Here is an 18,062-nt window from a genome sequence, read left to right on the forward strand (position 1 = left end):
CCCTAGGTGTAGTTAAGGCATCAGTTAGGAGTGAACTGAACACTCATGTTATGGGCAATTAGACTTAAAATAAAGTGTGGACAGCAGTAATGTTACTTTTGAAATGTGATGCTGAGTGAGCACACAGGGGAATTAGCTCAAATGGTAGAGCGCTCGCTTAGCATGCGAGAGGTAGCGGGATCGATGCCCGCATTCTCCATTCTAAAATTTGCATATATTTTACTTTTTAACTTGTAATTGCCATGGTTGTTGCAGAGTAAGAACAGAAAAGTCACAGATGGCTTTCAAATTTGGTGTCATTATAACAACTAAAGTGGTTTAATCAAAATTGTTTAGGTATTCCATAGCACGTGAGAGGAATTTGATTTCTTATGCAATCTCAAAATGAAAATTTCACACCTTCCATTTTCATTTCGTCTTATTTTACTTGACATTCTTTCCTCTGAAGGATGTATAAAAGTGAAGTGCCTTGCAAAACAAGAGCAGAGGAATATCCAGAAACAGTTTTCCTTAATAAAAAATGATGAGTCTGCATACCATATTTAAGTGGGAGCCCGGCTAGCTCAGTCGGTAGAGCATGAGACTCTTAATCTCAGGGTCGTGGGTTCGAGCCCCACGTTGGGCGAAAACGAGTATTTTTTGCTGGATGATAGCATTGGCTCTCATAATATGGTGATTAATCTTGCATTAGACATGCACTAACTCCTAAAAATTGTATCTCCCTTGGTTACTCATTCATGAGAAATGTATCTCCAAGATTAGGTAGGGCCTGAGTCTAGGTTAACATACAGTGATATCACTCCTATTCAAGTACTAAACATGCCAACCTGAAGTGTAAAACATCACCTAGGTGTAGTTAAGGCATCAGTTAGGAGTGAACTGAACACTCATGTTATGGGCAATTAGACTTAAAATAAAGTGTGGACAGCAGTAACGTTACTTTTGAAATGTGATGCTGAGTGAGCACACAGGGGAATTAGCTCAAATGGTAGAGCGCTCGCTTAGCATGCGAGAGGTAGCGGGATCGATGCCCGCATTCTCCATTCTAAAATTTGCATACATTTTACTTTTTAACTTGTAATTGCCATGGTTGTTGCAGAGTAAGAACAGAAAAGTCACAGATGGCTTTCAAATTTGGTGTCATTATAACAACTAAAGTGGTTTAATCAAAAGTGTTTAGGTATTCTATAGCACGTGAGAGGAATTTGATTTCTTATGCAATCTCAAAATGAAAATTTCACACCTTCCATTTTCATTTCGTATTATTTTACTTGACATTCTTTCCTCTGAAGGATGTATAAAAGTGAAGTTCCTTGCAAAACAAGAGCAGAGGAATATCCAGAAACGGTTTTCCTTAATAAAAAATGATGAGTCTGCATACCATATTTAAGTGGGAGCCCGGCTAGCTCAGTCGGTAGAGCATGAGACTCTTAATCTCAGGGTCGTGGGTTCGAGCCCCACGTTGGGCGAAAACGAGTATTTTTTGCTGGATGATAGCATTGGCTCTCATAATATGGTGATTAATCTTGCATTAGACATGCACTAACTCCTAAAAATTGTATCTCCCTTGGTTACTCATTCATGAGAAATGTATCTCCAAGATTAGGTAGGGCCTGAGTCTAGGTTAACATACAGTGATATCACTCCTATTCAAGTACTAAACATGCCAACCTGAAGTATAAAACATCACCTAGGTGTAGTTAAGGCATCAGTTAGGAGTGAACTGAACACTCATGTTATGGGCAATTAGACTTAAAATAAAGTGTGGACAGCAGTAACGTTACTTTTGAAATGTGATGCTGAGTGAGCACACAGGGGAATTAGCTCAAATGGTAGAGCGCTCGCTTAGCATGCGAGAGGTAGCGGGATCAATGCCCGCATTCTCCATTCTAAAATTTGCATACATTTTACTTTTTAACTTGTAATTGCCATGGTTGTTGCAGAGTAAGAACAGAAAAGTCACAGATGGCTTTCAAATTTGGTGTCATTATAACAACTAAAGTGGTTTAATCAAAAGTGTTTAGGTATTCTATAGCACGTGAGAGGAATTTGATTTCTTATGCAATCTCAATATGAAAATTTCACACCTTCCATTTTCATTTCGTCTTATTTTACTTGACATTCTTTCCTCTGAAGGATGTATAAAAGTGAAGTTCCTTGCAAAACAAGAGCAGAGGAATATCCAGAAACGGTTTTCCTTAATAAAAAATGATGAGTCTGCATACCATATTTAAGTGGGAGCCCGGCTAGCTCAGTCGGTAGAGCATGAGACTCTTAATCTCAGGGTCGTGGGTTCGAGCCCCACGTTGGGCGAAAACGAGTATTTTTTTGCTGGATGATTGCATTGGCTCTCATAATATGGTGATTAATCTTGCATTAGACATGCACTAACTCCTAAAAATTGTATCTCCCTTGGTTACTTATTCATGAGAAATGTATCTCCAAGATTAGGTAGGGCCTGAGTCTAGGTTAACATACAGTGATATCACTCCTATTCAAGTACTAAACATGCCAACCTGAAGTGTAAAACATCACCTAGGTGTAGTTAAGGCATCAGTTAGGAGTGAACTGAACACTCATGTTATGGGCAATTAGACTTAAAATAAAGTGTGGACAGCAGTAACGTTACTTTTGAAATGTGATGCTGAGTGAGCACACAGGGGAATTAGCTCAAATGGTAGAGCGCTCGCTTAGCATGCGAGAGGTAGCGGGATCGATGCCCGCATTCTCCATTCTAAAATTTGCATACATTTTACTTTTTAACTTGTAATTGCCATGGTTGTTGCAGAGTAAGAACAGAAAAGTCACAGATGGCTTTCAAATTTGGTGTCATTATAACAACTAAAGTGGTTTAATCAAAAGTGTTTAGGTATTCTATAGCACGTGAGAGGAATTTGATTTCTTATGCAATCTCAAAATGAAAATTTCACACCTTCCATTTTCATTTCGTCTTATTTTACTTGACATTCTTTCCTCTGAAGGATGTATAAAAGTGAAGTTCCTTGCAAAACAAGAGCAGAGGAATATCCAGAAACAGTTTTCCTTAATAAAAAATGATGAGTCTGCATACCATATTTAAGTGGGAGCCCGGCTAGCTCAGTCGGTAGAGCATGAGACTCTTAATCTCAGGGTCGTGGGTTCGAGCCCCACGTTGGGCGAAAACAAGTATTTTTTGCTGGATGATAGCATTGGCTCTCATAATATGGTGATTAATCTTGCATTAGACATGCACTAACTCCTAAAAATTGTATCTCCCTTGGTTACTCATTCATGAGAAATGTATCTCCAAGATTAGGTAGGGCCTGAGTCTAGGTTAACATACAGTGATATCACTCCTATTCAAGTACTAAACATGCCAACCTGAAGTGTAAAACATCACCTAGGTGTAGTTAAGGCATCAGTTAGGAGTGAACTGAACACTCATGTTATGGGCAATTAGACTTAAAATAAAGTGTGGACAGCAGTAACGTTACTTTTGAAATGTGATGCTGAGTGAGCACACAGGGGAATTAGCTCAAATGGTAGAGCGCTCGCTTAGCATGCGAGAGGTAGCGGGATCGATGCCCGCATTCTCCATTCTAAAATTTGCATACATTTTACTTTTTAACTTGTAATTGCCATGGTTGTTGCAGAGTAAGAACAGAAAAGTCACAGATGGCTTTCAAATTTGGTGTCATTATAACAACTAAAGTGGTTTAAGCAAAAGTGTTTAGGTATTCTATAGCACGTGAGAGGAATTTGATTTCTTATGCAATCTCAATATGAAAATTTCACACCTTCCATTTTCATTTCGTCTTATTTTACTTGACATTCTTTCCTCTGAAGGATGTATAAAAGTGAAGTTCCTTGCAAAACAAGAGCAGAGGAATATCCAGAAACGGTTTTCCTTAATAAAAAATGATGAGTCTGCATACCATATTTAAGTGGGAGCCCGGCTAGCTCAGTCGGTAGAGCATGAGACTCTTAATCTCAGGGTCGTGGGTTCGAGCCCCACGTTGGGCGAAAACGAGTATTTTTTGCTGGATGATTGCATTGGCTCTCATAATATGGTGATTAATCTTGCATTAAACATGCACTAACTCCTAAAAATTGTATCTCCCTTGGTTACTCATTCATGAGAAATGTATCTCCAAGATTAGGTAGGGCCTGAGTCTAGGTTAACATACAGTGATATCACTCCTATTCAAGTACTAAACATGCCAACCTGAAGTGTAAAACATCACCTAGGTGTAGTTAAGGCATCAGTTAGGAGTGAACTGAACACTCATGTTATGGGCAATTAGACTTAAAATAAAGTGTGGACAGCAGTAACGTTACTTTTGAAATGTGATGCTGAGTGAGCACACAGGGGAATTAGCTCAAATGGTAGAGCGCTCGCTTAGCATGCGAGAGGTAGCGGGATCGATGCCCGCATTCTCCATTCTAAAATTTGCATACTTTTTAACTTGTAATTGCCATGGTTGTTGCAGAGTAAGAACAGAAAAGTCACAGATGGCTTTCAAATTTGGTGTCATTATAACAACTAAAGTGGTTTAATCAAAAGTGTTTAGGTATTCTATAGCACGTGAGAGGAATTTGATTTCTTATGCAATCTCAATATGAAAATTTCACACCTTCCATTTTCATTTCGTCTTATTTTACTTGACATTCTTTCCTCTGAAGGATGTATAAAAGTGAAGTTCCTTGCAAAACAAGAGCAGAGGAATATCCAGAAACGGTTTTCCTTAATAAAAAATGATGAGTCTGCATACCATATTTAAGTGGGAGCCCGGCTAGCTCAGTCGGTAGAGCATGAGACTCTTAATCTCAGGGTCGTGGGTTCGAGCCCCACGTTGGGCGAAAACGAGTATTTTTTGCTGGATGATTGCATTGGCTCTCATAATATGGTGATTAATCTTGCATTAAACATGCACTAACTCCTAAAAATTGTATCTCCCTTGGTTACTCATTCATGAGAAATGTATCTCCAAGATTAGGTAGGGCCTGAGTCTAGGTTAACATACAGTGATATCACTCCTATTCAAGTACTAAACATGCCAACCTGAAGTATAAAACAGCCCCTAGGTGTAGTTAAGGCATCAGTTAGGAGTGAACTGAACACTCATGTTATGGGCAATTAGACTTAAAATAAAGTGTGGACAGCAGTAATGTTACTTTTGAAATGTGATGCTGAGTGAGCACACAGGGGAATTAGCTCAAATGGTAGAGCGCTCGCTTAGCATGCGAGAGGTAGCGGGATCGATGCCCGCATTCTCCATTCTAAAATTTGCATACATTTTACTTTTTAACTTGTAATTGCCATGGTTGTTGCAGAGTAAGAACAGAAAAGTCACAGATGGCTTTCAAATTTGGTGTCATTATAACAACTAAAGTGGTTTAATCAAAAGTGTTTAGGTATTCCATAGCACGTGAGAGGAATTTGATTTCTTATGCAATCTCAAAATGAAAATTTCACACCTTCCATTTTCATTTCGTCTTATTTTACTTGACATTCTTTCCTCTGAAGGATGTATAAAAGTGAAGTTCCTTGCAAAACAAGAGCAGAGGAATATCCAGAAACGGTTTTCCTTAATAAAAAATGATGAGTCTGCATACCATATTTAAGTGGGAGCCCGGCTAGCTCAGTCGGTAGAGCATGAGACTCTTAATCTCAGGGTCGTGGGTTCGAGCCCCACGTTGGGCGAAAACGAGTATTTTTTGCTGGATGATAGCATTGGCTCTCATAATATGGTGATTAATCTTGCATTAGACATGCACTAACTCCTAAAAATTGTATCTCCCTTGGTTACTCATTCATGAGAAATGTATCTCCAAGATTAGGTAGGGCCTGAGTCTAGGTTAACATACAGTGATATCACTCCTATTCAAGTACTAAACATGCCAACCTGAAGTGTAAAACATCACCTAGGTGTAGTTAAGGCATCAGTTAGGAGTGAACTGAACACTCATGTTATGGGCAATTAGACTTAAAATAAAGTGTGGACAGCAGTAACGTTACTTTTGAAATGTGATGCTGAGTGAGCACACAGGGGAATTAGCTCAAATGGTAGAGCGCTCGCTTAGCATGCGAGAGGTAGCGGGATCGATGCCCGCATTCTCCATTCTAAAATTTGCATACATTTTACTTTTTAACTTGTAATTGCCATGGTTGTTGCAGAGTAAGAACAGAAAAGTCACAGATGGCTTTCAAATTTGGTGTCATTATAACAACTAAAGTGGTTTAATCAAAAGTGTTTAGGTATTCTATAGCACGTGAGAGGAATTTGATTTCTTATGCAATCTCAATATGAAAATTTCACACCTTCCATTTTCATTTCGTCTTATTTTACTTGACATTCTTTCCTCTGAAGGATGTATAAAAGTGAAGTTCCTTGCAAAACAAGAGCAGAGGAATATCCAGAAACGGTTTTCCTTAATAAAAAATGATGAGTCTGCATACCATATTTAAGTGGGAGCCCGGCTAGCTCAGTCGGTAGAGCGTGAGACTCTTAATCTCAGGGTCGTGGGTTCGAGCCCCACGTTGGGCGAAAACGAGTATTTTTTTGCTGGATGATTGCATTGGCTCTCATAATATGGTGATTAATCTTGCATTAAACATGCACTAACTCCTAAAAATTGTATCTCCCTTGGTTACTCATTCATGAGAAATGTATCTCCAAGATTAGGTAGGGCCTGAGTCTAGGTTAACATACAGTGATATCACTCCTATTCAAGTACTAAACATGCCAACCTGAAGTATAAAACAGCCCCTAGGTGTAGTTAAGGCATCAGTTAGGAGTGAACTGAACACTCATGTTATGGGCAATTAGACTTAAAATAAAGTGTGGACAGCAGTAATGTTACTTTTGAAATGTGATGCTGAGTGAGCACACAGGGGAATTAGCTCAAATGGTAGAGCGCTCGCTTAGCATGCGAGAGGTAGCGGGATCGATGCCCGCATTCTCCATTCTAAAATTTGCATACATTTTACTTTTTAACTTGTAATTGCCATGGTTGTTGCAGAGTAAGAACAGAAAAGTCACAGATGGCTTTCAAATTTGGTGTCATTATAACAACTAAAGTGGTTTAATCAAAAGTGTTTAGGTATTCCATAGCACGTGAGAGGAATTTGATTTCTTATGCAATCTCAAAATGAAAATTTCACACCTTCCATTTTCATTTCGTCTTATTTTACTTGACATTCTTTCCTCTGAAGGATGTATAAAAGTGAAGTTCCTTGCAAAACAAGAGCAGAGGAATATCCAGAAACGGTTTTCCTTAATAAAAAATGATGAGTCTGCATACCATATTTAAGTGGGAGCCCGGCTAGCTCAGTCGGTAGAGCATGAGACTCTTAATCTCAGGGTCGTGGGTTCGAGCCCCACGTTGGGCGAAAACGAGTATTTTTTGCTGGATGATAGCATTGGCTCTCATAATATGGTGATTAATCTTGCATTAGACATGCACTAACTCCTAAAAATTGTATCTCCCTTGGTTACTCATTCATGAGAAATGTATCTCCAAGATTAGGTAGGGCCTGAGTCTAGGTTAACATACAGTGATATCACTCCTATTCAAGTACTAAACATGCCAACCTGAAGTGTAAAACATCACCTAGGTGTAGTTAAGGCATCAGTTAGGAGTGAACTGAACACTCATGTTATGGGCAATTAGACTTAAAATAAAGTGTGGACAGCAGTAACGTTACTTTTGAAATGTGATGCTGAGTGAGCACACAGGGGAATTAGCTCAAATGGTAGAGCGCTCGCTTAGCATGCGAGAGGTAGCGGGATCGATGCCCGCATTCTCCATTCTAAAATTTGCATACATTTTACTTTTTAACTTGTAATTGCCATGGTTGTTGCAGAGTAAGAACAGAAAAGTCACAGATGGCTTTCAAATTTGGTGTCATTATAACAACTAAAGTGGTTTAATCAAAAGTGTTTAGGTATTCTATAGCACGTGAGAGGAATTTGATTTCTTATGCAATCTCAATATGAAAATTTCACACCTTCCATTTTCATTTCGTCTTATTTTACTTGACATTCTTTCCTCTGAAGGATGTATAAAAGTGAAGTTCCTTGCAAAACAAGAGCAGAGGAATATCCAGAAACGGTTTTCCTTAATAAAAAATGATGAGTCTGCATACCATATTTAAGTGGGAGCCCGGCTAGCTCAGTCGGTAGAGCATGAGACTCTTAATCTCAGGGTCGTGGGTTCGAGCCCCACTTTGGGCGAAAACGAGTATTTTTTGCTGGATGATTGCATTGGCTCTCATAATATGGTGATTAATCTTGCATTAAACATGCACTAACTCCTAAAAATTGTATCTCCCTTGGTTACTCATTCATGAGAAATGTATCTCCAAGATTAGGTAGGGCCTGAGTCTAGGTTAACATACAGTGATATCACTCCTATTCAAGTACTAAACATGCCAACCTGAAGTGTAAAACATCACCTAGGTGTAGTTAAGGCATCAGTTAGGAGTGAACTGAACACTCATGTTATGGGCAATTAGACTTAAAATAAAGTGTGGACAGCAGTAACGTTACTTTTGAAATGTGATGCTGAGTGAGCACACAGGGGAATTAGCTCAAATGGTAGAGCGCTCGCTTAGCATGCGAGAGGTAGCGGGATCGATGCCCGCATTCTCCATTCTAAAATTTGCATACTTTTTAACTTGTAATTGCCATGGTTGTTGCAGAGTAAGAACAGAAAAGTCACAGATGGCTTTCAAATTTGGTGTCATTATAACAACTAAAGTGGTTTAATCAAAAGTGTTTAGGTATTCCATAGCACGTGAGAGGAATTTGATTTCTTATGCAATCTCAAAATGAAAATTTCACACCTTCCATTTTCATTTCGTCTTATTTTACTTGACATTCTTTCCTCTGAAGGATGTATAAAAGTGAAGTTCCTTGCAAAACAAGAGCAGAGGAATATCCAGAAACAGTTTTCCTTAATAAAAAATGATGAGTCTGCATACCATATTTAAGTGGGAGCCCGGCTAGCTCAGTCGGTAGAGCATGAGACTCTTAATCTCAGGGTCGTGGGTTCGAGCCCCACGTTGGGCGAAAACGAGTATTTTTTGCTGGATGATAGCATTGGCTCTCATAATATGGTGATTAATCTTGCATTAGACATGCACTAACTCCTAAAAATTGTATCTCCCTTGGTTACTCATTCATGAGAAATGTATCTCCAAGATTAGGTAGGGCCTGAGTCTAGGTTAACATACAGTGATATCACTCCTATTCAAGTACTAAACATGCCAACCTGAAGTGTAAAACATCACCTAGGTGTAGTTAAGGCATCAGTTAGGAGTGAACTGAACACTCATGTTATGGGCAATTAGACTTAAAATAAAGTGTGGACAGCAGTAACGTTACTTTTGAAATGTGATGCTGAGTGAGCACACAGGGGAATTAGCTCAAATGGTAGAGCGCTCGCTTAGCATGCGAGAGGTAGCGGGATCGATGCTCGCATTCTCCATTCTAAAATTTGCATACATTTTACTTTTTAACTTGTAATTGCCATGGTTGTTGCAGAGTAAGAACAGAAAAGTCACAGATGGCTTTCAAATTTGGTGTCATTATAACAACTAAAGTGGTTTAATCAAAAGTGTTTAGGTATTCTATAGCACGTGAGAGGAATTTGATTTCTTATGCAATCTCAAAATGAAAATTTCACACCTTCCATTTTCATTTCGTATTATTTTACTTGACATTCTTTCCTCTGAAGGATGTATAAAAGTGAAGTTCCTTGCAAAACAAGAGCAGAGGAATATCCAGAAACGGTTTTCCTTAATAAAAAATGATGAGTCTGCATACCATATTTAAGTGGGAGCCCGGCTAGCTCAGTCGGTAGAGCATGAGACTCTTAATCTCAGGGTCGTGGGTTCGAGCCCCACATTGGGCGAAAACGAGTATTTTTTGCTGGATGATAGCATTGGCTCTCATAATATGGTGATTAATCTTGCATTAGACATGCACTAACTCCTAAAAATTGTATCTCCCTTGGTTACTCATTCATGAGAAATGTATCTCCAAGATTAGGTAGGGCCTGAGTCTAGGTTAACATACAGTGATATCACTCCTATTCAAGTACTAAACATGCCAACCTGAAGTGTAAAACATCACCTAGGTGTAGTTAAGGCATCAGTTAGGAGTGAACTGAACACTCATGTTATGGGCAATTAGACTTAAAATAAAGTGTGGACAGCAGTAACGTTACTTTTGAAATGTGATGCTGAGTGAGCACACAGGGGAATTAGCTCAAATGGTAGAGCGCTCGCTTAGCATGCGAGAGGTAGCGGGATCGATGCCCGCATTCTCCATTCTAAAATTTGCATACATTTTACTTTTTAACTTGTAATTGCCATGGTTGTTGCAGAGTAAGAACAGAAAAGTCACAGATGGCTTTCAAATTTGGTGTCATTATAACAACTAAAGTGGTTTAATCAAAAGTGTTTAGGTATTCTATAGCACGTGAGAGGAATTTGATTTCTTATGCAATCTCAAAATGAAAATTTCACACCTTCCATTTTCATTTCGTCTTATTTTACTTGACATTCTTTCCTCTGAAGGATGTATAAAAGTGAAGTTCCTTGCAAAACAAGAGCAGAGGAATATCCAGAAACAGTTTTCCTTAATAAAAAATGATGAGTCTGCATACCATATTTAAGTGGGAGCCCGGCTAGCTCAGTCGGTAGAGCATGAGACTCTTAATCTCAGGGTCGTGGGTTCGAGCCCCACGTTGGGCGAAAACAAGTATTTTTTGCTGGATGATAGCATTGGCTCTCATAATATGGTGATTAATCTTGCATTAGACATGCACTAACTCCTAAAAATTGTATCTCCCTTGGTTACTCATTCATGAGAAATGTATCTCCAAGATTAGGTAGGGCCTGAGTCTAGGTTAACATACAGTGATATCACTCCTATTCAAGTACTAAACATGCCAACCTGAAGTGTAAAACATCACCTAGGTGTAGTTAAGGCATCAGTTAGGAGTGAACTGAACACTCATGTTATGGGCAATTAGACTTAAAATAAAGTGTGGACAGCAGTAACGTTACTTTTGAAATGTGATGCTGAGTGAGCACACAGGGGAATTAGCTCAAATGGTAGAGCGCTCGCTTAGCATGCGAGAGGTAGCGGGATCGATGCCCGCATTCTCCATTCTAAAATTTGCATACATTTTACTTTTTAACTTGTAATTGCCATGGTTGTTGCAGAGTAAGAACAGAAAAGTCACAGATGGCTTTCAAATTTGGTGTCATTATAACAACTAAAGTGGTTTAATCAAAAGTGTTTAGGTATTCTATAGCACGTGAGAGGAATTTGATTTCTTATGCAATCTCAATATGAAAATTTCACACCTTCCATTTTCATTTCGTCTTATTTTACTTGACATTCTTTCCTCTGAAGGATGTATAAAAGTGAAGTTCCTTGCAAAACAAGAGCAGAGGAATATCCAGAAACGGTTTTCCTTAATAAAAAATGATGAGTCTGCATACCATATTTAAGTGGGAGCCCGGCTAGCTCAGTCGGTAGAGCATGAGACTCTTAATCTCAGGGTCGTGGGTTCGAGCCCCACGTTGGGCGAAAACGAGTATTTTTTGCTGGATGATAGCATTGGCTCTCATAATATGGTGATTAATCTTGCATTAAACATGCACTAACTCCTAAAAATTGTATCTCCCTTGGTTACTCATTCATGAGAAATGTATCTCCAAGATTAGGTAGGGCCTGAGTCTAGGTTAACATACAGTGATATCACTCCTATTCAAGTACTAAACATGCCAACCTGAAGTGTAAAACATCACCTAGGTGTAGTTAAGGCATCAGTTAGGAGTGAACTGAACACTCATGTTATGGGCAATTAGACTTAAAATAAAGTGTGGACAGCAGTAACGTTACTTTTGAAATGTGATGCTGAGTGAGCACACAGGGGAATTAGCTCAAATGGTAGAGCGCTCGCTTAGCATGCGAGAGGTAGCGGGATCGATGCCCGCATTCTCCATTCTAAAATTTGCATACTTTTTAACTTGTAATTGCCATGGTTGTTGCAGAGTAAGAACAGAAAAGTCACAGATGGCTTTCAAATTTGGTGTCATTATAACAACTAAAGTGGTTTAATCAAAAGTGTTTAGGTATTCCATAGCACGTGAGAGGAATTTGATTTCTTATGCAATCTCAAAATGAAAATTTCACACCTTCCATTTTCATTTCGTCTTATTTTACTTGACATTCTTTCCTCTGAAGGATGTATAAAAGTGAAGTTCCTTGCAAAACAAGAGCAGAGGAATATCCAGAAACGGTTTTCCTTAATAAAAAATGATGAGTCTGCATACCATATTTAAGTGGGAGCCCGGCTAGCTCAGTCGGTAGAGCGTGAGACTCTTAATCTCAGGGTCGTGGGTTCGAGCCCCACGTTGGGCGAAAACGAGTATTTTTTTGCTGGATGATTGCATTGGCTCTCATAATATGGTGATTAATCTTGCATTAAACATGCACTAACTCCTAAAAATTGTATCTCCCTTGGTTACTCATTCATGAGAAATGTATCTCCAAGATTAGGTAGGGCCTGAGTCTAGGTTAACATACAGTGATATCACTCCTATTCAAGTACTAAACATGCCAACCTGAAGTATAAAACAGCCCCTAGGTGTAGTTAAGGCATCAGTTAGGAGTGAACTGAACACTCATGTTATGGGCAATTAGACTTAAAATAAAGTGTGGACAGCAGTAATGTTACTTTTGAAATGTGATGCTGAGTGAGCACACAGGGGAATTAGCTCAAATGGTAGAGCGCTCGCTTAGCATGCGAGAGGTAGCGGGATCGATGCCCGCATTCTCCATTCTAAAATTTGCATACATTTTACTTTTTAACTTGTAATTGCCATGGTTGTTGCAGAGTAAGAACAGAAAAGTCACAGATGGCTTTCAAATTTGGTGTCATTATAACAACTAAAGTGGTTTAATCAAAAGTGTTTAGGTATTCCATAGCACGTGAGAGAAATTTGATTTCTTATGCAATCTCAAAATGAAAATTTCACACCTTCCATTTTCATTTCGTCTTATTTTACTTGACATTCTTTCCTCTGAAGGATGTATAAAAGTGAAGTTCCTTGCAAAACAAGAGCAGAGGAATATCCAGAAACAGTTTTCCTTAATAAAAAATGATGAGTCTGCATACCATATTTAAGTGGGAGCCCGGCTAGCTCAGTCGGTAGAGCATGAGACTCTTAATCTCAGGGTCGTGGGTTCGAGCCCCACGTTGGGTGAAAACGAGTATTTTTTGCTGGATGATAGCATTGGCTCTCATAATATGGTGATTAATCTTGCATTAGACATGCACTAACTCCTAAAAATTGTATCTCCCTTGGTTACTCATTCATGAGAAATGTATCTCCAAGATTAGGTAGGGCCTGAGTCTAGGTTAACATACAGTGATATCACTCCTATTCAAGTACTAAACATGCCAACCTGAAGTGTAAAACATCACCTAGGTGTAGTTAAGGCATCAGTTAGGAGTGAACTGAACACTCATGTTATGGGCAATTAGACTTAAAATAAAGTGTGGACAGCAGTAACGTTACTTTTGAAATGTGATGCTGAGTGAGCACACAGGGGAATTAGCTCAAATGGTAGAGCGCTCGCTTAGCATGCGAGAGGTAGCGGGATCGATGCCCGCATTCTCCATTCTAAAATTTGCATACATTTTACTTTTTAACTTGTAATTGCCATGGTTGTTGCAGAGTAAGAACAGAAAAGTCACAGATGGCTTTCAAATTTGGTGTCATTATAACAACTAAAGTGGTTTAATCAAAAGTGTCTAGGTATTCTATAGCACGTGAGAGGAATTTGATTTCTTATGCAATCTCAATATGAAAATTTCACACCTTCCATTTTCATTTCGTCTTATTTTACTTGACATTCTTTCCTCTGAAGGATGTATAAAAGTGAAGTTCCTTGCAAAACAAGAGCAGAGGAATATCCAGAAACGGTTTTCCTTAATAAAAAATGATGAGTCTGCATACCATATTTAAGTGGGAGCCTGGCTAGCTCAGTCGGTAGAGCATGAGACTCTTAATCTCAGGGTCGTGGGTTCGAGCCCCACGTTGGGCGAAAACGAGTATTTTTTGCTGGATGATTGCATTGGCTCTCATAATATGGTGATTAATCTTGCATTAAACATGCACTAACTCCTAAAAATTGTATCTCCCTTGGTTACTCATTCATGAGAAATGTATCTCCAAGATTAGGTAGGGCCTGAGTCTAGGTTAACATACAGTGATATCACTCCTATTCAAGTACTAAACATGCCAACCTGAAGTATAAAACAGCCCCTAGGTGTAGTTAAGGCATCAGTTAGGAGTGAACTGAAAACTCATGTTATGGGCAATTAGACTTAAAATAAAGTGTGGACAGCAGTAATGTTACTTTTGAAATGTGATGCTGAGTGAGCACACAGGGGAATTAGCTCAAATGGTAGAGCGCTCGCTTAGCATGCGAGAGGTAGCGGGATCGATGCCCGCATTCTCCATTCTAAAATTTGCATACATTTTACTTTTTAACTTGTAATTGCCATGGTTGTTGCAGAGTAAGAACAGAAAAGTCACAGATGGCTTTCAAATTTGGTGTCATTATAACAACTAAAGTGGTTTAATCAAAATTGTTTAGGTATTCCATAGCACGTGAGAGGAATTTGATTTCTTATGCAATCTCAAAATGAAAATTTCACACCTTCCATTTTCATTTCGTCTTATTTTACTTGACATTCTTTCCTCTGAAGGATGTATAAAAGTGAAGTGCCTTGCAAAACAAGAGCAGAGGAATATCCAGAAACAGTTTTCCTTAATAAAAAATGATGAGTCTGCATACCATATTTAAGTGGGAGCCCGGCTAGCTCAGTCGGTAGAGCATGAGACTCTTAATCTCAGGGTCGTGGGTTCGAGCCCCACGTTGGGCGAAAACGAGTATTTTTTGCTGGATGATAGCATTGGCTCTCATAATATGGTGATTAATCTTGCATTAGACATGCACTAACTCCTAAAAATTGTATCTCCCTTGGTTACTCATTCATGAGAAATGTATCTCCAAGATTAGGTAGGGCCTGAGTCTAGGTTAACATACAGTGATATCACTCCTATTCAAGTACTAAACATGCCAACCTGAAGTGTAAAACATCACCTAGGTGTAGTTAAGGCATCAGTTAGGAGTGAACTGAACACTCATGTTATGGGCAATTAGACTTAAAATAAAGTGTGGACAGCAGTAACGTTACTTTTGAAATGTGATGCTGAGTGAGCACACAGGGGAATTAGCTCAAATGGTAGAGCGCTCGCTTAGCATGCGAGAGGTAGCGGGATCGATGCCCGCATTCTCCATTCTAAAATTTGCATACATTTTACTTTTTAACTTGTAATTGCCATGGTTGTTGCAGAGTAAGAACAGAAAAGTCACAGATGGCTTTCAAATTTGGTGTCATTATAACAACTAAAGTGGTTTAATCAAAAGTGTTTAGGTATTCTATAGCACGTGAGAGGAATTTGATTTCTTATGCAATCTCAAAATGAAAATTTCACACCTTCCATTTTCATTTCGTATTATTTTACTTGACATTCTTTCCTCTGAAGGATGTATAAAAGTGAAGTTCCTTGCAAAACAAGAGCAGAGGAATATCCAGAAACGGTTTTCCTTAATAAAAAATGATGAGTCTGCATACCATATTTAAGTGGGAGCCCGGCTAGCTCAGTCGGTAGAGCATGAGACTCTTAATCTCAGGGTCGTGGGTTCGAGCCCCACGTTGGGCGAAAACGAGTATTTTTTGCTGGATGATAGCATTGGCTCTCATAATATGGTGATTAATCTTGCATTAGACATGCACTAACTCCTAAAAATTGTATCTCCCTTGGTTACTCATTCATGAGAAATGTATCTCCAAGATTAGGTAGGGCCTGAGTCTAGGTTAACATACAGTGATATCACTCCTATTCAAGTACTAAACATGCCAACCTGAAGTGTAAAACATCACCTAGGTGTAGTTAAGGCATCAGTTAGGAGTGAACTGAACACTCATGTTATGGGCAATTAGACTTAAAATAAAGTGTGGACAGCAGTAACGTTACTTTTGAAATGTGATGCTGAGTGAGCACACAGGGGAATTAGCTCAAATGGTAGAGCGCTCGCTTAGCATGCGAGAGGTAGCGGGATCGATGCCCGCATTCTCCATTCTAAAATTTGCATACATTTTACTTTTTAACCTGTAATTGCCATGGTTGTTGCAGAGTAAGAACAGAAAAGTCACAGATGGCTTTCAAATTTGGTGTCATTATAACAACTAAAGTGGTTTAATCAAAAGTGTTTAGGTATTCTATAGCACGTGAGAGGAATTTGATTTCTTATGCAATCTCAATATGAAAATTTCACACCTTCCATTTTCATTTCGTCTTATTTTACTTGACATTCTTTCCTCTGAAGGATGTATAAAAGTGAAGTTCCTTGCAAAACAAGAGCAGAGGAATATCCAGAAACGGTTTTCCTTAATAAAAAATGATGAGTCTGCATACCATATTTAAGTGGGAGCCCGGCTAGCTCAGTCGGTAGAGCATGAGACTCTTAATCTCAGGGTCGTGGGTTCGAGCCCCACGTTGGGCGAAAACGAGTATTTTTTGCTGGATGATTGCATTGGCTCTCATAATATGGTGATTAATCTTGCATTAGACATGCACTAACTCCTAAAAATTGTATCTCCCTTGGTTACTTATTCATGAGAAATGTATCTCCAAGATTAGGTAGGGCCTGAGTCTAGGTTAACATACAGTGATATCACTCCTATTCAAGTACTAAACATGCCAACCTGAAGTGTAAAACATCACCTAGGTGTAGTTAAGGCATCAGTTAGGAGTGAACTGAACACTCATGTTATGGGCAATTAGACTTAAAATAAAGTGTGGACAGCAGTAACGTTACTTTTGAAATGTGATGCTGAGTGAGCACACAGGGGAATTAGCTCAAATGGTAGAGCGCTCGCTTAGCATGCGAGAGGTAGCGGGATCGATGCCCGCATTCTCCATTCTAAAATTTGCATACATTTTACTTTTTAACTTGTAATTGCCATGGTTGGTTCAGAGTAAGAACAGAAAAGTCACAGATGGCTTTCAAATTTGGTGTCATTATAACAACTAAAGTGGTTTAATCAAAAGTGTTTAGGTATTCTATAGCACGTGAGAGGAATTTGATTTCTTATGCAATCTCAAAATGAAAATTTCACACCTTCCATTTTCATTTCGTCTTATTTTACTTGACATTCTTTCCTCTGAAGGATGTATAAAAGTGAAGTTCCTTGCAAAACAAGAGCAGAGGAATATCCAGAAACAGTTTTCCTTAATAAAAAATGATGAGTCTGCATACCATATTTAAGTGGGAGCCCGGCTAGCTCAGTCGGTAGAGCATGAGACTCTTAATCTCAGGGTCGTGGGTTCGAGCCCCACGTTGGGCGAAAACAAGTATTTTTTGCTGGATGATAGCATTGGCTCTCATAATATGGTGATTAATCTTGCATTAGACATGCACTAACTCCTAAAAATTGTATCTCCCTTGGTTACTCATTCATGAGAAATGTATCTCCAAGATTAGGTAGGGCCTGAGTCTAGGTTAACATACAGTGATATCACTCCTATTCAAGTACTAAACATGCCAACCTGAAGTGTAAAACATCACCTAGGTGTAGTTAAGGCATCAGTTAGGAGTGAACTGAACACTCATGTTATGGGCAATTAGACTTAAAATAAAGTGTGGACAGCAGTAACGTTACTTTTGAAATGTGATGCTGAGTGAGCACACAGGGGAATTAGCTCAAATGGTAGAGCGCTCGCTTAGCATGCGAGAGGTAGCGGGATCGATGCCCGCATTCTCCATTCTAAAATTTGCATACATTTTACTTTTTAACTTGTAATTGCCATGGTTGTTGCAGAGTAAGAACAGAAAAGTCACAGATGGCTTTCAAATTTGGTGTCATTATAACAACTAAAGTGGTTTAATCAAAAGTGTTTAGGTATTCTATAGCACGTGAGA

General features: G+C 38.9%; 37 non-coding genes across 37 annotated transcripts; all 37 read left to right on the plus strand.

Annotated features, from left to right (window-relative positions):
* The first annotated feature begins 126 nt into the window (after nucleotides 1–126).
* On the plus strand, nucleotides 127–199 carry TRNAA-AGC (transfer RNA alanine (anticodon AGC)). Its single transcript has one exon. It is a non-coding gene; the product is annotated as a tRNA-Ala (tRNA).
* A 353-nt stretch (nucleotides 200–552) lies between these two features.
* Nucleotides 553–625, plus strand: TRNAK-CUU (transfer RNA lysine (anticodon CUU)). Its single transcript has one exon. It is a non-coding gene; the product is annotated as a tRNA-Lys (tRNA).
* A 345-nt stretch (nucleotides 626–970) lies between these two features.
* Nucleotides 971–1,043, plus strand: TRNAA-AGC (transfer RNA alanine (anticodon AGC)). Its single transcript has one exon. It is a non-coding gene; the product is annotated as a tRNA-Ala (tRNA).
* Nucleotides 1,044–1,396: 353 nt separating this feature from the next.
* TRNAK-CUU (transfer RNA lysine (anticodon CUU)) lies at nucleotides 1,397–1,469 on the plus strand. The gene has a single exon. It is a non-coding gene; the product is annotated as a tRNA-Lys (tRNA).
* Nucleotides 1,470–2,240: 771 nt separating this feature from the next.
* TRNAK-CUU (transfer RNA lysine (anticodon CUU)) lies at nucleotides 2,241–2,313 on the plus strand. Its single transcript has one exon. It is a non-coding gene; the product is annotated as a tRNA-Lys (tRNA).
* A 346-nt stretch (nucleotides 2,314–2,659) lies between these two features.
* Nucleotides 2,660–2,732, plus strand: TRNAA-AGC (transfer RNA alanine (anticodon AGC)). Its single transcript has one exon. It is a non-coding gene; the product is annotated as a tRNA-Ala (tRNA).
* A 353-nt stretch (nucleotides 2,733–3,085) lies between these two features.
* Nucleotides 3,086–3,158, plus strand: TRNAK-CUU (transfer RNA lysine (anticodon CUU)). Its single transcript has one exon. It is a non-coding gene; the product is annotated as a tRNA-Lys (tRNA).
* A 345-nt stretch (nucleotides 3,159–3,503) lies between these two features.
* Nucleotides 3,504–3,576, plus strand: TRNAA-AGC (transfer RNA alanine (anticodon AGC)). The gene has a single exon. It is a non-coding gene; the product is annotated as a tRNA-Ala (tRNA).
* A 353-nt stretch (nucleotides 3,577–3,929) lies between these two features.
* TRNAK-CUU (transfer RNA lysine (anticodon CUU)) lies at nucleotides 3,930–4,002 on the plus strand. The gene has a single exon. It is a non-coding gene; the product is annotated as a tRNA-Lys (tRNA).
* A 345-nt stretch (nucleotides 4,003–4,347) lies between these two features.
* On the plus strand, nucleotides 4,348–4,420 carry TRNAA-AGC (transfer RNA alanine (anticodon AGC)). Its single transcript has one exon. It is a non-coding gene; the product is annotated as a tRNA-Ala (tRNA).
* Nucleotides 4,421–4,766: 346 nt separating this feature from the next.
* Nucleotides 4,767–4,839, plus strand: TRNAK-CUU (transfer RNA lysine (anticodon CUU)). Its single transcript has one exon. It is a non-coding gene; the product is annotated as a tRNA-Lys (tRNA).
* Nucleotides 4,840–5,184: 345 nt separating this feature from the next.
* On the plus strand, nucleotides 5,185–5,257 carry TRNAA-AGC (transfer RNA alanine (anticodon AGC)). Its single transcript has one exon. It is a non-coding gene; the product is annotated as a tRNA-Ala (tRNA).
* A 353-nt stretch (nucleotides 5,258–5,610) lies between these two features.
* TRNAK-CUU (transfer RNA lysine (anticodon CUU)) lies at nucleotides 5,611–5,683 on the plus strand. The gene has a single exon. It is a non-coding gene; the product is annotated as a tRNA-Lys (tRNA).
* A 345-nt stretch (nucleotides 5,684–6,028) lies between these two features.
* On the plus strand, nucleotides 6,029–6,101 carry TRNAA-AGC (transfer RNA alanine (anticodon AGC)). The gene has a single exon. It is a non-coding gene; the product is annotated as a tRNA-Ala (tRNA).
* Nucleotides 6,102–6,454: 353 nt separating this feature from the next.
* Nucleotides 6,455–6,527, plus strand: TRNAK-CUU (transfer RNA lysine (anticodon CUU)). Its single transcript has one exon. It is a non-coding gene; the product is annotated as a tRNA-Lys (tRNA).
* Nucleotides 6,528–6,873: 346 nt separating this feature from the next.
* On the plus strand, nucleotides 6,874–6,946 carry TRNAA-AGC (transfer RNA alanine (anticodon AGC)). Its single transcript has one exon. It is a non-coding gene; the product is annotated as a tRNA-Ala (tRNA).
* Nucleotides 6,947–7,299: 353 nt separating this feature from the next.
* Nucleotides 7,300–7,372, plus strand: TRNAK-CUU (transfer RNA lysine (anticodon CUU)). Its single transcript has one exon. It is a non-coding gene; the product is annotated as a tRNA-Lys (tRNA).
* A 345-nt stretch (nucleotides 7,373–7,717) lies between these two features.
* On the plus strand, nucleotides 7,718–7,790 carry TRNAA-AGC (transfer RNA alanine (anticodon AGC)). Its single transcript has one exon. It is a non-coding gene; the product is annotated as a tRNA-Ala (tRNA).
* A 771-nt stretch (nucleotides 7,791–8,561) lies between these two features.
* Nucleotides 8,562–8,634, plus strand: TRNAA-AGC (transfer RNA alanine (anticodon AGC)). Its single transcript has one exon. It is a non-coding gene; the product is annotated as a tRNA-Ala (tRNA).
* A 346-nt stretch (nucleotides 8,635–8,980) lies between these two features.
* TRNAK-CUU (transfer RNA lysine (anticodon CUU)) lies at nucleotides 8,981–9,053 on the plus strand. The gene has a single exon. It is a non-coding gene; the product is annotated as a tRNA-Lys (tRNA).
* A 1,189-nt stretch (nucleotides 9,054–10,242) lies between these two features.
* Nucleotides 10,243–10,315, plus strand: TRNAA-AGC (transfer RNA alanine (anticodon AGC)). Its single transcript has one exon. It is a non-coding gene; the product is annotated as a tRNA-Ala (tRNA).
* A 353-nt stretch (nucleotides 10,316–10,668) lies between these two features.
* On the plus strand, nucleotides 10,669–10,741 carry TRNAK-CUU (transfer RNA lysine (anticodon CUU)). Its single transcript has one exon. It is a non-coding gene; the product is annotated as a tRNA-Lys (tRNA).
* A 345-nt stretch (nucleotides 10,742–11,086) lies between these two features.
* On the plus strand, nucleotides 11,087–11,159 carry TRNAA-AGC (transfer RNA alanine (anticodon AGC)). The gene has a single exon. It is a non-coding gene; the product is annotated as a tRNA-Ala (tRNA).
* A 353-nt stretch (nucleotides 11,160–11,512) lies between these two features.
* Nucleotides 11,513–11,585, plus strand: TRNAK-CUU (transfer RNA lysine (anticodon CUU)). Its single transcript has one exon. It is a non-coding gene; the product is annotated as a tRNA-Lys (tRNA).
* Nucleotides 11,586–11,930: 345 nt separating this feature from the next.
* Nucleotides 11,931–12,003, plus strand: TRNAA-AGC (transfer RNA alanine (anticodon AGC)). Its single transcript has one exon. It is a non-coding gene; the product is annotated as a tRNA-Ala (tRNA).
* A 346-nt stretch (nucleotides 12,004–12,349) lies between these two features.
* Nucleotides 12,350–12,422, plus strand: TRNAK-CUU (transfer RNA lysine (anticodon CUU)). Its single transcript has one exon. It is a non-coding gene; the product is annotated as a tRNA-Lys (tRNA).
* Nucleotides 12,423–12,768: 346 nt separating this feature from the next.
* On the plus strand, nucleotides 12,769–12,841 carry TRNAA-AGC (transfer RNA alanine (anticodon AGC)). Its single transcript has one exon. It is a non-coding gene; the product is annotated as a tRNA-Ala (tRNA).
* Nucleotides 12,842–13,612: 771 nt separating this feature from the next.
* TRNAA-AGC (transfer RNA alanine (anticodon AGC)) lies at nucleotides 13,613–13,685 on the plus strand. Its single transcript has one exon. It is a non-coding gene; the product is annotated as a tRNA-Ala (tRNA).
* A 771-nt stretch (nucleotides 13,686–14,456) lies between these two features.
* Nucleotides 14,457–14,529, plus strand: TRNAA-AGC (transfer RNA alanine (anticodon AGC)). The gene has a single exon. It is a non-coding gene; the product is annotated as a tRNA-Ala (tRNA).
* Nucleotides 14,530–14,882: 353 nt separating this feature from the next.
* TRNAK-CUU (transfer RNA lysine (anticodon CUU)) lies at nucleotides 14,883–14,955 on the plus strand. The gene has a single exon. It is a non-coding gene; the product is annotated as a tRNA-Lys (tRNA).
* A 345-nt stretch (nucleotides 14,956–15,300) lies between these two features.
* TRNAA-AGC (transfer RNA alanine (anticodon AGC)) lies at nucleotides 15,301–15,373 on the plus strand. The gene has a single exon. It is a non-coding gene; the product is annotated as a tRNA-Ala (tRNA).
* Nucleotides 15,374–15,726: 353 nt separating this feature from the next.
* TRNAK-CUU (transfer RNA lysine (anticodon CUU)) lies at nucleotides 15,727–15,799 on the plus strand. The gene has a single exon. It is a non-coding gene; the product is annotated as a tRNA-Lys (tRNA).
* Nucleotides 15,800–16,144: 345 nt separating this feature from the next.
* On the plus strand, nucleotides 16,145–16,217 carry TRNAA-AGC (transfer RNA alanine (anticodon AGC)). Its single transcript has one exon. It is a non-coding gene; the product is annotated as a tRNA-Ala (tRNA).
* A 353-nt stretch (nucleotides 16,218–16,570) lies between these two features.
* Nucleotides 16,571–16,643, plus strand: TRNAK-CUU (transfer RNA lysine (anticodon CUU)). The gene has a single exon. It is a non-coding gene; the product is annotated as a tRNA-Lys (tRNA).
* Nucleotides 16,644–16,988: 345 nt separating this feature from the next.
* TRNAA-AGC (transfer RNA alanine (anticodon AGC)) lies at nucleotides 16,989–17,061 on the plus strand. The gene has a single exon. It is a non-coding gene; the product is annotated as a tRNA-Ala (tRNA).
* A 353-nt stretch (nucleotides 17,062–17,414) lies between these two features.
* On the plus strand, nucleotides 17,415–17,487 carry TRNAK-CUU (transfer RNA lysine (anticodon CUU)). Its single transcript has one exon. It is a non-coding gene; the product is annotated as a tRNA-Lys (tRNA).
* A 345-nt stretch (nucleotides 17,488–17,832) lies between these two features.
* TRNAA-AGC (transfer RNA alanine (anticodon AGC)) lies at nucleotides 17,833–17,905 on the plus strand. The gene has a single exon. It is a non-coding gene; the product is annotated as a tRNA-Ala (tRNA).
* The last annotated feature ends 157 nt before the right edge of the window (nucleotides 17,906–18,062 follow it).

The sequence above is a fragment of the Triturus cristatus genome, chromosome 4_1 (assembly GCF_964204655.1).
Source record: "Triturus cristatus chromosome 4_1, aTriCri1.1, whole genome shotgun sequence".
Classification (NCBI taxonomy): Eukaryota; Metazoa; Chordata; class Amphibia; order Caudata; family Salamandridae; genus Triturus; species Triturus cristatus.